A 13888-nucleotide genomic window follows, 5' to 3' on the forward strand; every position below is an offset into this window, starting at 1 on the left:
TCTAGCTGTTCCATTCGTGGGGATCCACCTCCACCTAACCCCCACCTGGCCTGGGGTATCCTAAGAGTCTGCACCCCTTCTGATCCCCCCTGCCTTCCACAGTGGAGCCCAGGGGCACTCAGTCCCGAGGTAAGAGTCATCCGGAATCACGAATCCTTGTCAGCCGGTCCTTCTTCAGGTCTGACCTGAGTCCCTCTTGCTGGCAGCAAAGCTTTCACCTTCTGTCCTCTGACTACCATTTCGACCCCGCCACAGTTTAAATCTCATTGTCCCTTCTCTGTCCCAGCCCAGCATCTCCCTTGCGCCATACCCACCAGTCCAGCAGGAAGGCAGCCCAGAGCCTTAGCCAAGGGCAGGCACACCCCCACTTCCTCCGTTTCCTAAGTGCCTACTGCATGCCCAGCCCTTGCCAGATTTCTACCTTTATCTCACTTGTCCTCATAACAACCCCAAGGCCTGAGATTCTCGCCCCATTTCAGGGAAGCTGTGTGAGGTGGACATTTGCCCAGGTCGCTTGCTGGAGTCAACAGGGCCTTCACAGGGTGTGACTGCCTCTGTCCGGTGGAGCGGGAGAGGCTTCCCAAGGCCACTCCTGAGTGTGGCTTTGAAGAAGTAGGAGGCTGCGCTTCCAGCCAAAGGGAACTGAGTGTGCAAGGCTCAGGGACAGAAAAGGACCTGGCAGATCCAGAGACGGGGTGATTTCAGTGGGGCAGGGACAGTCGTGCCACCCCAGCAGGTCTGGAGACTCCCACCTGCGTGGGAGCCTCCTCTGCGTTCTGATTTGCATGAGTGAGTCAGGCCTGAGTCAGGGCAGCCTTGTAGGTCCCAGCTCCTTCCACATTCAGCTCTGAGGTCCCCTCGGCCAAGACCCTGCTGCCCCCCAGGACTGCATCTTCAGGCCCCCTCTGCACAGAGATGCACTTGGGGTTCAAGGTAAGGACCAGTGATGGGAGGAACGGAGGGAGAGGAAGGCAGGCCCAGCCTCCATACTGAGGCCTGAGCTGCTCCGCCACTCACCCCTCCTCCCCTGCACGCCCTCCCCTCCCACCCCCCACCCCCGCCCCAGGCAGGCTAGGCAGGGAGCCCAGCATCCAGACCTCAGGAAACCCCTCAGAGCGTCCCACACGGGAACACAAGTACACATGAAGTTTTGGCCGGGCCAGGTCGACAAACCACAACTTACCCGCACCACAAACTTACACCTCACACCGCCTCCAGGGGCACACACCTCTCACACCACTCGGCAGCCGCATAGCAGATCGGCCCCTCCACCACACACATACACCTTTCAGCCCCACACTTCCTACCAACAACCTATGTACGACTGCCCCCAGAGCCCCACAATGATGTCTGGTATCCCCCAACCCAATCGCCAGGTGATACCTATGGGCAGGGCCGCATTTGATCCGCCGCCTTCCCGGGTGTTCTCAGGACTCCGCTAACCAGGCGAGCGGCCTTGGAGACACTTCCCTTAGATATGAGGAACTAGGTGGGGGCTGGGCTCCCGGCCAGAGGGTGCAGAAGTGGCCCCCGCCGGCTGCAGCAGCTATTTCCCTCCAGCCCAGCTAGGCAAGGCAGCAGGTGCAGCTCTCAGTCAGGCAGCTGATTGATCCCCGGGCCAAGAAGCCTGCTTTCTTCCTCTTGGGGATGGGGGCCACTGCACGCTGGACCCAGAGAATTACACCAGAGTCTCCGGACTTGCCGCAGTTCTGAATCTCTGCCCCGTCACTTGCCCTGGTACCAGATTTCTGCCCCATCCCATCCATGGTATGACCCACCCTGTGTGGTCCCAAGAGTGACCGAGGCAGATCAGGAGCAGCCCTCAGGACAGCGAGGATAAGTCGGGGCCCCAGCGCCTCAATGTCCTGCTGGGGAGCTGGGGGCCACTGGTGAGTCCCTAGGGCTCCAGGTCAGAGCCTTACCCCCCAGGATGCAAGGCAAGTCCGGGTCCCAGTCCTGGCTCCATCACTTTTTGCCTGAAGTGCTGGGCAAGTCTTGTCACATTTTGAGCCTCGGTTTCCCCCTCCATAAAGCAGAGCTGTCACCCAGATGACTATGACACGTCACCATGTATGTACTAGAGACCACACTCACTCGTCATCTGCTCACTCCTCTGCTGCAAAGACAGACACTTCCTGTTGTTTAGCCCCAAGGCCTTGGCCGGTCCTGACCAGAGGGGCCCTTGGTGCTGGCCTTGTAGCCAGGCCCGAGTCTGGACCCCGCAGCACCCCGGAGCTCTCCGTTACTCCGGCCGTCAACGATTATCACACCCTGCCTCCAGCCCCGTCCCCCTGCAGGGCTCCAGACTAGATACCCCACTGCCCCCGGACCTCTGTCTGGGTGGCCCCAGGCACTGCACATTCCCCACCCACTGCACCACGCACTCTCCGCGGAAAGCAAGGCTACCTCTGACCTTGGTGGCGCCTTTGAGCAAATTAGAAAAAAAAATGCCTCTTCCTTGAGAAGCCCCACAGCAGGACCTGCAGCTCAGCAAAGAGTATAGGCTAGGTTTCAGTACCCCCTCTCCCAGCTCTCACCTCACCCCCTCCCAACCAGACGGCTTTGGACAGTGCACAGCACCACACACATTGCATACAGCGGGCCTGAGGAGAGGCAGGCCGTTTTAACAACCCCCCTGGAGCGGCTGGTTCAGCATCACCCTGAAAAAATACGAAACCAGTTTTATTCATGCCCACGGTGCATTCAAGACTAGAGGACAGTAGACATCCCTGAGGTCAGTTCCAGGCCCAGCCCGAACTCCCACCCAATCTTGAAAGACTATCATTCCCTACGACCTTAATGTCTGCACTGTTTAAAGTTCTTATAGTTGTGTACCACTTTTATAACTAGAAGACAAAATGGTAAAAGTATCTTAAGTCTATTAGAATTGGGTCTGTCCCAGTTTGTTCCTCAAAACCATTATTAAAAAGTAGCTTTATGACTTTAAATGTAACATGGGACGACAACTAAGAACAGTTATCAACAAAGCTGATTCCCTGGGCCATGTGGACTGGAAAACGAGAAACTGAGACCCAAAGCTCACTGCCTCCCCCACCACGGTCTTATCCTCCCCAAGGTCTAAGACACAGCCTAGCAGTTAAGGTCCCCCTTACCAGGATGCGAAGGCCAGCAGCACAGTGCAGCCCAGGGACTTTCAAATGGGAAATGGACTGAGGTCCATGAGTAAACATGAGACTTCAGAGTCTGTGTTTGTCCTCTAGCCAGCATCTGACCCCACCCTAGCCCTGACTGTCACCCACATTCTCCCAAACCCCACTGCCCCCCCCCCCAATGCCAAGCCCCACCCTGGAGAGGGTCAGCTAGGAAGGAAGGTATGGAATGAAGTGTGACCATCTGGAGTACCTCGCTTGCAAATTAATGAAACCGAAAGTTAAATGATTTGGGGTTTAGGCCTTGTCAAAGTCTGTGACATTCGAATCCCCCTTGGCCAACCATGTACTCCCACCTCCAAACAGATCACTCAGGATCACTCTGGGCCACTCCCTCCCATTTCCCCTAAGCCTCCTCATTACCCTGTTTTGACACACACCTCCCTCTCCATTCCCACTGCTTCCATCTCCCCCAGCCTCCCCCGCAGGCCTGGATCTCTGGGCCCTCCTCCCTGCTTCCTGTCCTTGCTCCACCTTCAGCCAGCACACCCTTCAGCCTGCCCTGTAACGGCCCCCCAGGCAGAGCTCCTCACCTAACCCTGACCCCATAGCCCTGACCCACACCCACCTTCCCTGTGCCCCAGCCCTTCACTGTTCAGGCACAGCACCTGAGACCTGAGACACTCCCAGCAGGAGCACAGGGGTTCTGGTCTGGTTCCCTGACCTCAGGCACAGACAGTCCCCTCCTGAGCTGGCAGCTTCCCAGGCAGGGCGAGGCCAGAGGTGCTACAGGGTGACTCCAGGAAGATCCTCCTCTGTGTCCACTGCCCCCTGTGGTGGGGCAGGGAGGGGATTGGGGGGGGGGCGGCTCTTAATACTATAAATGAGGCAGAAACAGGAAGAAACAAGGCTGCCCACATGGTGGGTGGGAGTATACAGGGCTGATAATAGGTTCCCAGGCAGCAGGAGTGGACAGAACCAGTCACATGCTGGGACCTTAGAGGGGTTGAGGGCTAGCCCTGGCCCTGGCCTGGGAGAGGGACAGAGGCTGCTTGACTCCATCCTCTCTGAGCTGCCCCAGAACCTGATGTGCCTACCCACCCAGGAGGAGAGCCTTGGCTCCCCTGCTCCCGAGAACTAGCAGCCCAGGAGCACAGGGACCTGAACCTCCCTCTCCCTAGGTGGCCCCTGGAATGGAGAAGCCGAAGATAAGCAGACCCCTTGCTGCTGGCCCCTGAAAGGGGGAAGCTGCCTGTGTTGATGGGGTGGAGATGACCAGACTGGCAGGGCAGGCGCTGCAAAGGCGAGAGAGACCAGGTACCTGCCACACAGGCTCTGGCCGCCAATGTGACATATGACCTCAGCCGCCCCAGCTGTAGAGTCAGACGGAAGACTGGAACACTCCCTGCCTCGGCCTCTCCCCTCCAACTCACGGAGAACATTCTTTTTTTTTTTTTTTTTTTTTAAGATTTTTTTATTTATTTGACAGAGAAACAGCCAGCGAGAGAGGGAACACAAGCAGGGGGAGTGGGAGAGGAAGAAGCAGGCTCCTAACGGAGGAGCCTGATGTGGGGCTTGATCCCAGAACGCTGGTATCATGCCCTGAGCCGAAGGCAGATGCTTAACGACTGCGCCACCCAGGCGCCCCCACGGAGAACGTTCTAACCCACTTATCCGACCCGGCCATCCCTGCCTAAAACAAGAAAAGGTGGTGATTATGGGGTGCTTACCATCTACCAGACGCTGTGCTAAACACAGTGCGTGGAATGTTCTATACCATCCTCATGACAGACAAGAAAGTGGTTTTAGCCCACCTTACAGATGAGAAAGAACCAAGCCTCAGAACGGTTAAGTAACCTGCCTGAAATAACACAGGAGCCAGCATCGGACCCCAGGGCTGCCTGGGCCGCTCTTTCTACTCCATCTCCTCAGAGGGGACAGTGCAGAGACAGGCAGAAAGCAGGCAGGACACACGGGGGGTCGGGTGGGCAAGAAAGAGGGAGCATGAGTGCATGCCGAGAAGGGCCTTGAAGGCCAATGCTATGACACCCGCTCTTACTGTCCAGACAGCAGGACGCCATGAAGGGCAGCAGGGCGCTTCGGGGGATCACGGGGCAGCAGCCAGGCGGGCGCACAGGGGTACCGGCTGCTGGGAGACCTGGGAATTCATATAATTTCTGCGTCTCCGTTTCACCATCTGTACGATGGGGATTACGAGAGCCCCACCATGCAGCCTTGTGAGGAATAAATGCATGCCTTCAAAACACAGCCCAAATCTGACCAGTTCTCACTCCCCAGCGACTTCCCATCTCCCTCAGACTAAATGCCAAAGCCAGCACATGGCCGACCAGTCTGCATGGTCTGTCCCCACTGCCTGTCTTCTTGCTCTTATTCCAGCCGACTCTGTGTTCTAACCTCGGAGCTGGGCACTGGAGCCCCTCTGTCTGGAATGCTCTTCCAGACATCTGATGACTCACTCCCATACTTTTTCTAGCACTTTCTCAAATGCAAGGCCTTCCTTCCCTGAACGCTCTACCTAAAAATGTGCCCCCACGAGTCCCTGCCCCTGTGTCATTTCTCCGCTTACCACTGTTGGGTTACACTACTGCCTTACACGCTTATTTGTTGTCAGTCTCCTCAACCAGATGACGGGGGCACCGTCTCATTCCCGACCCTATCCCCAGTGGCCAGAAGTGTCCGGCCCCTGGAGAAATGGATGAATGGACGTCCACAAAGGCCTGTTCACCTCAGTCAGGAGCTTGGGACAGGGGCCTGTGACACAGGTTGGGAGAGGGATGGTTGGAACAGGTAGGTGTCAAGGTTCAGACTGGAGTTCTAGGAGTGAAAGATTCAACTCTGAGGTTCCTTGGCTCCCTCTGTGGTTGGGCTTGCCCCTGAAGCTGCCCCAGCCACTTCCTGCTGTGCAGGCCTGATAAACGCTGCTCAGGGAGCCCTTACCCACACAGAGGAAGTGCTGACTCTCAGACCGCCCCCCCTGCTGCCCACCCATCAACAGTTCCCCAGAGCAGGTTAGAACCTGCCCAGACTTCCAGGAGTCTCTGAGACCAGCCCTGCCCCCTCTACCCTTCCTGCCCCTTCCATGACTATTACCCTGTGGGGTTCAAAGGGGCCTCCACCCTCTGGCTCCTGCCACTTACTCCTCTCCCATCTCATTCCCTCCACTCCCACTGCCTGACACTTGACCTCCAGGTCTTTGCTTATACCGTTCCCTCTGCCTAGAACATCATTCTCTATCTTGCTCTTCAAGTTCACTTGAAGTTCAAGTGTCAAGTTCAAGTGTCACCTGCTCCAGGAAGCAGTCTCTGACTCCCATAGCCGCAGCCCTGATCACACTGCGATGTCACTATCTCTGGCTCTCTCACCACAGACTTGGCTGGACGCTCCTTGAAAGCAGGACCAGGGTCTGATTCCCCTGCATCCAGCCTGAGGTTGGCACAGTGAACATCTGTTGACTGAATGAACATCTCCCAATTTTATATGTGGGAATCAAGTGCCCAGGCATGTGATAACTTGCCCAAGGTCACACTGCAATCAGTGGCCGGAGTATGGCTAGAACCTGGCCTCTGGCCTCCTAGATCAGGCACCTCCCAGTCCCCTAGTGCCCACCCAGTTACAGCTCTAATCTCCCGCCTGCCAGACCCCTGGCCTGCCTTCCCCCAGTGCTCCACACCTACCAACCACCTGCTCCTTAGGCGTTGGGGAACCACCTTATCCAACCCTCCCCTCTTCCAGAAGAGGAAAGTGAACCCCAGAGAGGTGCAAGAAACTAAACTAACCAGGGCCACGGGACAAGTCAGGACCAGGGCCTAGGCCCCCCAGACTGGACCCCCTTCCACTAGCCTGTTCCTTGGAAGAACGGGGAGGGTCCAGTCCCCTCAGGTGATCTCAGAGATACCACAGCAACCCCCCCCCCCAACTTGGGCTAGGCAGGCCCGGCACTGAGAAATGTGGGTTTTCAGGTCACTGGCAGCAGAGGCAAATGAGTGTCCTGGTTCATGTCCCAAAACAGAAACAGGAACAGAACCACTAGAAGAACTGGATGCTCCCTGGATCTTTGGCCTCCCTAGGCTCAGTACATCCATCTTCAGAGCTGAGGGGACAGAAGGGGGAGGAAGAGCCCCAGTCTGAGGGCAGAGGTAGGCCTGCAGCTAAGGCTCCGGCACCCCTTCAGCAAGCAAGACAGACCCCACTCCAAAGCGGTCCTGCTGTCATCTGGTAAAACCTAGTCCCCGACCTGCTCTCCGGAGGTCCCTTTCCCCCCACCAGGCTAGGGCTGGCTTTGGGAACAAATTCTGGCATTTCTGGTGCAGACTCACAGTGGCCTGCCCGGGGTGAAGGTCCCTGCTCAGATGGATGAAAGCCTCACCCAGCATCCCCTACCCCAATCCACCCTGGACGTGAACGCTGATCACACCTGCACAAAGGCAAAATCACAGGTCCTCCACGGATGCGTCCCGGCCCAAGAGCACACACAGGCACACGCACAGGGCCTGCCCAGAGGGATGCGCGGCAGGAAGGATAGGGGAAGCACAACCAGCAAGGAACACATGCAGCCAGGAAGTCTCCAAGGAGGAAGGCACTTCTCTCAGGGGAGGGAACAGGCCTCCTTCCCACAAGGCGGCTCCCACTCTCGAGCCCAAGGCCCTTTGAGGGTGGCTGCTATGCCCATAGGCTCAGAGGGGCACCGGAAGGAGCCGGTGAGGGTGGCAGCATTGCAAAACACTCGAAGGCCCTGAGCCAAGGCCCAGCCTCCCTGCCCCCTGAGGAGGGGCAGTGCCTCCCTTAGGGCGCCCAGGCTCAGGTCTCTGTCCATCAGTCTGTCATGGTCCTGGAGCCTAGCTCTGACCCTCCAAGACTCACCTGGGCCTGCTGAGCCACATTTCATGTTGGTCCTGGGAGGACCTGGCTCACCCATCAGTGTGACCCAAACCTTGCTCTGTGACGCAGCCAGCCATCAGCCCTCCCTGGGCCTCCCCTCAACCGCGTCCCGGTACAGAGGATGACAGCCCCACCGCCAGCAAATGAAGAGGATGCCTGGCCTCTGCCTGTTCCCTCCCCATTCCCCACCAAGACGGCTATCTCTTCTGCTACCACCTAATCCCTTCCAGGGTCTGGTTCTCAGATTTCTTGAAAGGCGACAGCTGGGTGCTCACACTGGGGGTGGTGGGTGCAGAGAGCCCACAGAGCCTAGAGACCGGCTATGCCACTGACCCCTAGAAGCAGCCCTGAGAAACTCCGGGCCTTGTCTGTCTGGCACCAGCCAGCCAAGGTGTGACATAGGACTCAGCCTCAACTCAGAGGCTACCTAGCCCAATTCAAGGCCTTGCAGGCTCTTGGAACCCAAAATTTTGGAAATTCAGAAGCTGGGAATTGCCAGCATACAAAACCCTGGAATCCTTGAATCCCCAATGCCTACCTAGAATCTCAGACTCAGAATCCTAAAATCCTAGCTGCTCAACGTGGGGAGAGGGTGGGTGGGAAGAGAGAGGAATGGAGAAGTCCCCTACCTCACCTTACCCACTCTGTTTGATTCATTCCTGTCCTGATATGTCCACACCTAGGGACTGGTGTGGAAGCTGCTGCTTCCTGCTCCCTCTGTGAAGATCAAGGGAAGCTGAGTTCAGAGCCCTGGCCCTGGCATTATGGTGGAAGGAGGGGAGGGGAGAAGAGAATGCTAGGAGCAAGGCAGTGCCCTCTGGGGCAGTAGGGAAGGAGGCATAGGAGACCCAGGCATACGGGGTAGCAAGATGCAGTGGCAGCTCCCCCATCCCGGGGGCTGTCCTGCTCCAGGACTGGCCCAGCCAGAAGGAAGTAGGGCCAGGCCAGACTTCCCCAGATGTGACCTCTAGTTTCTTGCCCTGGGAATGGAGACAGAGGAGTGGCCATGAGAGGTCCCAATCCTCCTCTCTCTCTCCCCCTTGCCCTCACAACAATGAAGATAATAAGGAGGAGGATTTTGCCACATTCCTCCCTGCTGTGGTTGGGGGAGGGTGGCCTCTCTGACCCCTGAATCCTCCTCTGGACCCCTCTGGCACTGAGTACCACACTCTTGACCACAGCGGGTCCCTGCTTCTTGGCCTCGCAGCTCTGGAACCATGTTCCCCAGATTTGTTCATTCAGTCACCACATCCCAGGCACCTTAAGAGGACTCGGTTTGGTCAGGGAGAAAGACTTGGGCCCTGCGACAAGGCAGGTGGGCAGTGTCTGAGGGAAGTCAGGGCGTCAGAGGCCCAGGAGGCCCTGACCAGGCCCCAGGCAGGGAGGTGGCATGCAGGCCTCAGAGCCTCTGCCTGGGTATCGGTTCCAGCTCTCACTTTCCTCGGCTAAGAGACCACAGGCAAGTCCCTTAGCTTCTACTGACCTCAGTCTCCTCATCAGCAAAACAGGGCCTGGGAGAGCCACTGTATTCAACAAAGCCCGGAGTGGACAGGACAGGACGAGAGCAGCGAGCAGACCTCCAAGAGGGGCTTGTCAGGAGGCCGGGCCTGTGGGGGGCTCAGAACTCGATTGCAGTCAGTCCCGTCTACAAGCAGGATGCCCGTGCAGGCCTGCCGTCCCCATGGCTGGCTGCCAGCAATGTCACTTGACCATGTGGCCTGCCACCCAGACTGGGAGCTCCCAGGGTAGAACAAGGTTTGGACCTCCTCCGCCGGCATGTCTCCCAGTGCTCAGAGCTCTCACTGTGAAGAGGGAGAAATTCGGACTCCTGGCTCTTCTCTGTAATGGGCGATCTTAGGCCACTTTACCTTTCTGGGCCTGTTTCCTCTGTAAAATGGGAATGGTACCTACCCCACGAGACTACTGTTGAGGGTTAAATCAGTCCAAAAAAAATGCTTCCACAGTGCCTGGCACGTAGTAAGCTTCCAAGAAACAGTAGCTACTGCCACTATTACTACTACTATTAAATAATAATGTTGTTACTGAACTGGTCACTTAATTCCAAATCCCCTCCCAGCCACTCAGATTGTCCCAATGGTCTGGAGCAGATGTCCTGAGTATAGGACAGATCTTCTCCCTTCTCAACTATGTTCCAAAGGCTTGAGACAGAGGAAAAACTCCGCAGGAAGGTCACATGGAAAAACAACCAGGCACTGTCCCCCCACCCCCTGGCCGTCCCTGACACCTGGGGTCATCAGCCTCTTTGGGCTGTCCTCCCCAGAGCCCTCATCGGCATGTACAGGTCTGGGGGCCTGATGGGGGCAGGGGTAAGGGGATAAGATGTCCTCTCATCAGGGCTGGGGGACTGGTGTTGAATTAGCAGCAGGGCCTGAGCTCTGTGGGCCGTGTGCTTGTAGGGGATCTCTGAGGGCCCCTTGTATCTTCCTGCTGTTGAGATCCTTGGAGCAGCCCCCTTAGCACAGAACCCCTTCCTGAAATATGAAACACCCCTCTGTGTAGGGCTGTGAAGGCGGCTGAGGCCAGCCAGACTGAGACCAGAGGAGAGGGTGAGAGAGCCCACCCAAGGGACTGAACTCTACTTGTCAGGGAGGGCTGGGTCTGCTGGGCTGGGGTCACACTCTGCTCCAGGCTGCCTTGACCACCACCCAAGGGAAAGCCCCTCACTGAGCGGGACCCTGGACTGAGCTCAAGGGGTAAGGTCAAGCTGGGGGAGGGGAAATCAGGCCTAAAAAGGCAAAGGAACGCCTGCCTGATCCTGCCTCTACCACTTATTCGCTATTTGGGGAGGCCGAAAGTGGTTAGCATACATGAAAGTGCCTACACCAGTGTTATTTGCCTATTTACTGACATCTTTCTCACGTATGTGATTACTCAGCTTTCTGAGGCTGTTCCCCCCCATGTTACTGTGTGGTGATCCCCGTCTCATGGAATGATATGAAGTTAAATAAAGTGCAAATGTACAGCGTCAGGCACATGACAGGTGCTCAAATCAAACAGAGCTCCCTCCCTTTCCCTCCTCTTTCCCCAAGAGGGCCCAGACTAGCAGTCGGATCATCCTGACCCCCACCCACCAGGGCTCGCTGTCCGATCTTGGTCTGATCTCTGGCCCTTGGCCTCAGTCTCCCCATTTGTGAAAACAACTTGTGCGCCAAGTGGTATCTGCGTGTCCATGACCATATCTACTCCAGTCTCCCTCCCACCTCCATTCCCTCCTTCCTTTTCCATTTCCAACTCATGTCCTACTGCAGCCCTCCTGCAGCAGCAGAACCCTTGGGAGCCTAAAGTTGGGTGGAGGGGACAACCGGTCAGCAAAGGGTACAAGCCCTCAAGCCTCCCAAGGCCCACCCCAGGCTCCCAAGGGTTAAGATCCAGAGAGAAGTGCGGGAGGGAGGGGTGCACGGCAGGGTCAGCGCTGGACAGGCGGGCCTAGAGCCCAGGGCCTGCCTCCCCTCCCCCCACCCTGGGAACAGAGGCTACTTGTTTGGGCATCAGCCGGCTGGCTTTGAGCTTGGCTAAAGGAACAGTGGGGTGGGGAGGGGAGAGGGCCCCAGAGGACAGAGGGGACTCCCCTCTCTTTAGCTGATCCCCTAGTGTTAGTACTAGGCTAGTCTACCACTAGTCCCTAGGACTCTCAGAGGCCCCTTACCTTTCTGAACTGACCCCTTCCCTCCAGGTTCTCTCTTTCCTTCATTCAAACACTCATTGCGGGGGACAAGATTTTCACTCAGGCCCAATTCTTGCCCCAGCAGTCTCTCTAGAGCATGAGACTAGGGCTTATTGCCCCATCCTGCAGATGGGGAAATGGAGGCTCTGAGAAGTTTGGGGACTTGCAGAGTCACATAATGTTTGATGGCTGTACAGGGACTACCCCAAGTCCCAGTCATCCCCACGGCTCTATAAGCCCTTCTCCACAGAGCTCCAAGGAGGCCCTTCCCAAGCTGTGCCACTATGAAGGACTGAAAGGTGAGGAGGAAGAGGCAATAAGTAACCCACCTGTGAAGTCCCGAAGGACCTAGAAGATTTTTGGATGGGGAGAAAATTTCTGGAGTGGGAGGGTGGGGAAGACAAGCAACCTGCACAAAGGGCTGAGGGTTCAGGTACAGAAAAGCATGACTGGAGCCTGAGAGCTGGGGGGTGGGGTGCAGCTGGGGCGATGAAGCGTGGGGGCAGTCGGGGCCCCAGGTGGCCTCTGCCCACTTCCACCTCACCCCACAGTTGTCAGGACTGTGCCTGGAACGACCTCCTTTTGCCCAACTCCTGTAAGCAAGTGGTAAATGAGGAGGCAAGGTCCCCCAGGCCAGGGTATGGACAATCCCCAACTAGCCATGGGACATGGGGATAAGTTCTGTTACACCTTGTCCCAACTACCCCTTCCAGCCATACCCATCCCCTTTGCCATTCTTCAAATATACCACGAAAGTTCCTGCCTTTGCACAAGCTGTGCTGTCCTCTGGGGGGTCCTTACCCTTGTTAATTGCCACTTCACTGCCAAACCCCATTCCAGTCATCTCCTTCTCCCTGGGCCTCCAAAAGTCCCAGTCCCTGATTCTATCTCAGTACCTGTCTGCACTTGTCCTCCAGATTCTGCTGGGATCTTTCTGCCCTGTAATGAGCTTGCTGGGAGGTCTCCCCTAACCTGAGCACTCTCTGCTCTCCAAGGACAGACATCCTGGGTCCCTCAGTCTGGACGTTGGTGCTCAGTACACTGTGAAATCCTACCTGAGTACCTCCACAAATCTGTACCACCCTGCAGCAACCACCCCGCCCCCCTTGGAACCAAGCCTGGGGATCAAGGGAGGCACCCCAGGACAAGAGATTTGCGGGAGGGAAATCCCTATGCCAGAACCCATACTGTGACCGCTCCTGATGAGAGTTCCCCAACACCAAAAACCACCCTTGGAGATCTTGGACCAAACACCCACCCCATGCCCCCCAGGCTGCACTCCAAGCCTGCTTTCTCCAGTGCCAATAACCCACTCCGGGCTTGACCCCATTCAGCGAACACACTTGGGCCAGGTAGGGGCTCTTGGGAGGCCATGCTCCCATTTACTGGTGGGGAATTGAGGCGCAGAGACCGGAAGTAGTCTGCCCAAGGTCACTGGAGTCCCAGGTCCAGGGCATAGGGTCATACGAGAGTGCAGAGCTGCAAGGGTCTCCGCGGTCAACGAGGTGGGAGCCTTCATTCCACAGATGGGAAAAGCAAAGCGCCCGAGGGTGGGCTGGCTCCGGCTCCTGGGAACCTTCATGCCAAAGGACTAATAGCTGGAAGCCCCCTGACCCGCTGGTTCGCCCTCCTCCCCCACACACTCTGGCCCGACCCGCGCATCCTCAGGTGGCGACCCTCATCCCCATCAACGGACAGGAGAGCAGACAACTGCCCCAGGAGAAACGCTCGCGGAAGTAGGCGCCGGGCGCACAACCGGCGCGCGGCCTCGGCGTTCCCCTCTGCGAAATGGGGAAACTCCGGTCAACACCTGGCGAAGGGGCGGTGGACAGGGAGGTCCCGGCAGCCGCACTTACCTGTTCTGAGCGAAGACTCCACGCGGAGACCCGGAGACCGAGTCCCGGCGCCGCCACTGACTCACGCCGCCGTAGTCAACTCGCGGCCGCAGGCCGGGCGCGCCCACCCCGCCGGGCGCTTCCGCCCGCCCCACGTGACGCCCCGGAGAGGGGAGGGCCGGGAAGGGGCAGGGACCCGCCCCCTGCTCCGCCCCGCCTAGTCGCGGTCTTTGAGTCCGCCCGCCCGGCCCGCCTAGCGGACAGGTCGGTCTGTGCGTCTCCCCTGTCCCTCTAGTTGCTTGCAGGTGCGTCTCTGTCTCTTGAGGTTCAGATCCACCTCCACCTCCCCCCCCCCCCGC

The 13888-nt window shown here is 57.5% G+C and overlaps 1 protein-coding gene across 1 annotated transcript in view; it reads right to left on the reverse strand.

The window, feature by feature from the left end:
* The window catches only part of ARAP1 (ArfGAP with RhoGAP domain, ankyrin repeat and PH domain 1), a 63648-nt gene extending 49967 nt beyond the window's left edge, over window positions 1–13681 (reverse strand). The window contains exon 1 of the mRNA XM_040630814.1: window positions 13551–13681. The gene's annotated coding sequence lies outside the window, so the exon portion shown is untranslated. The remainder of the gene's footprint in view (window positions 1–13550) is intronic.
* Between the last annotated feature and the right edge of the window lie 207 nt (window positions 13682–13888).

Source organism: Ursus maritimus, unplaced genomic scaffold, assembly GCF_017311325.1.
Source record: "Ursus maritimus isolate PB19 unplaced genomic scaffold, ASM1731132v1 scaffold_16, whole genome shotgun sequence".
In the NCBI taxonomy this organism is placed as follows: Eukaryota; Metazoa; Chordata; class Mammalia; order Carnivora; family Ursidae; genus Ursus; species Ursus maritimus.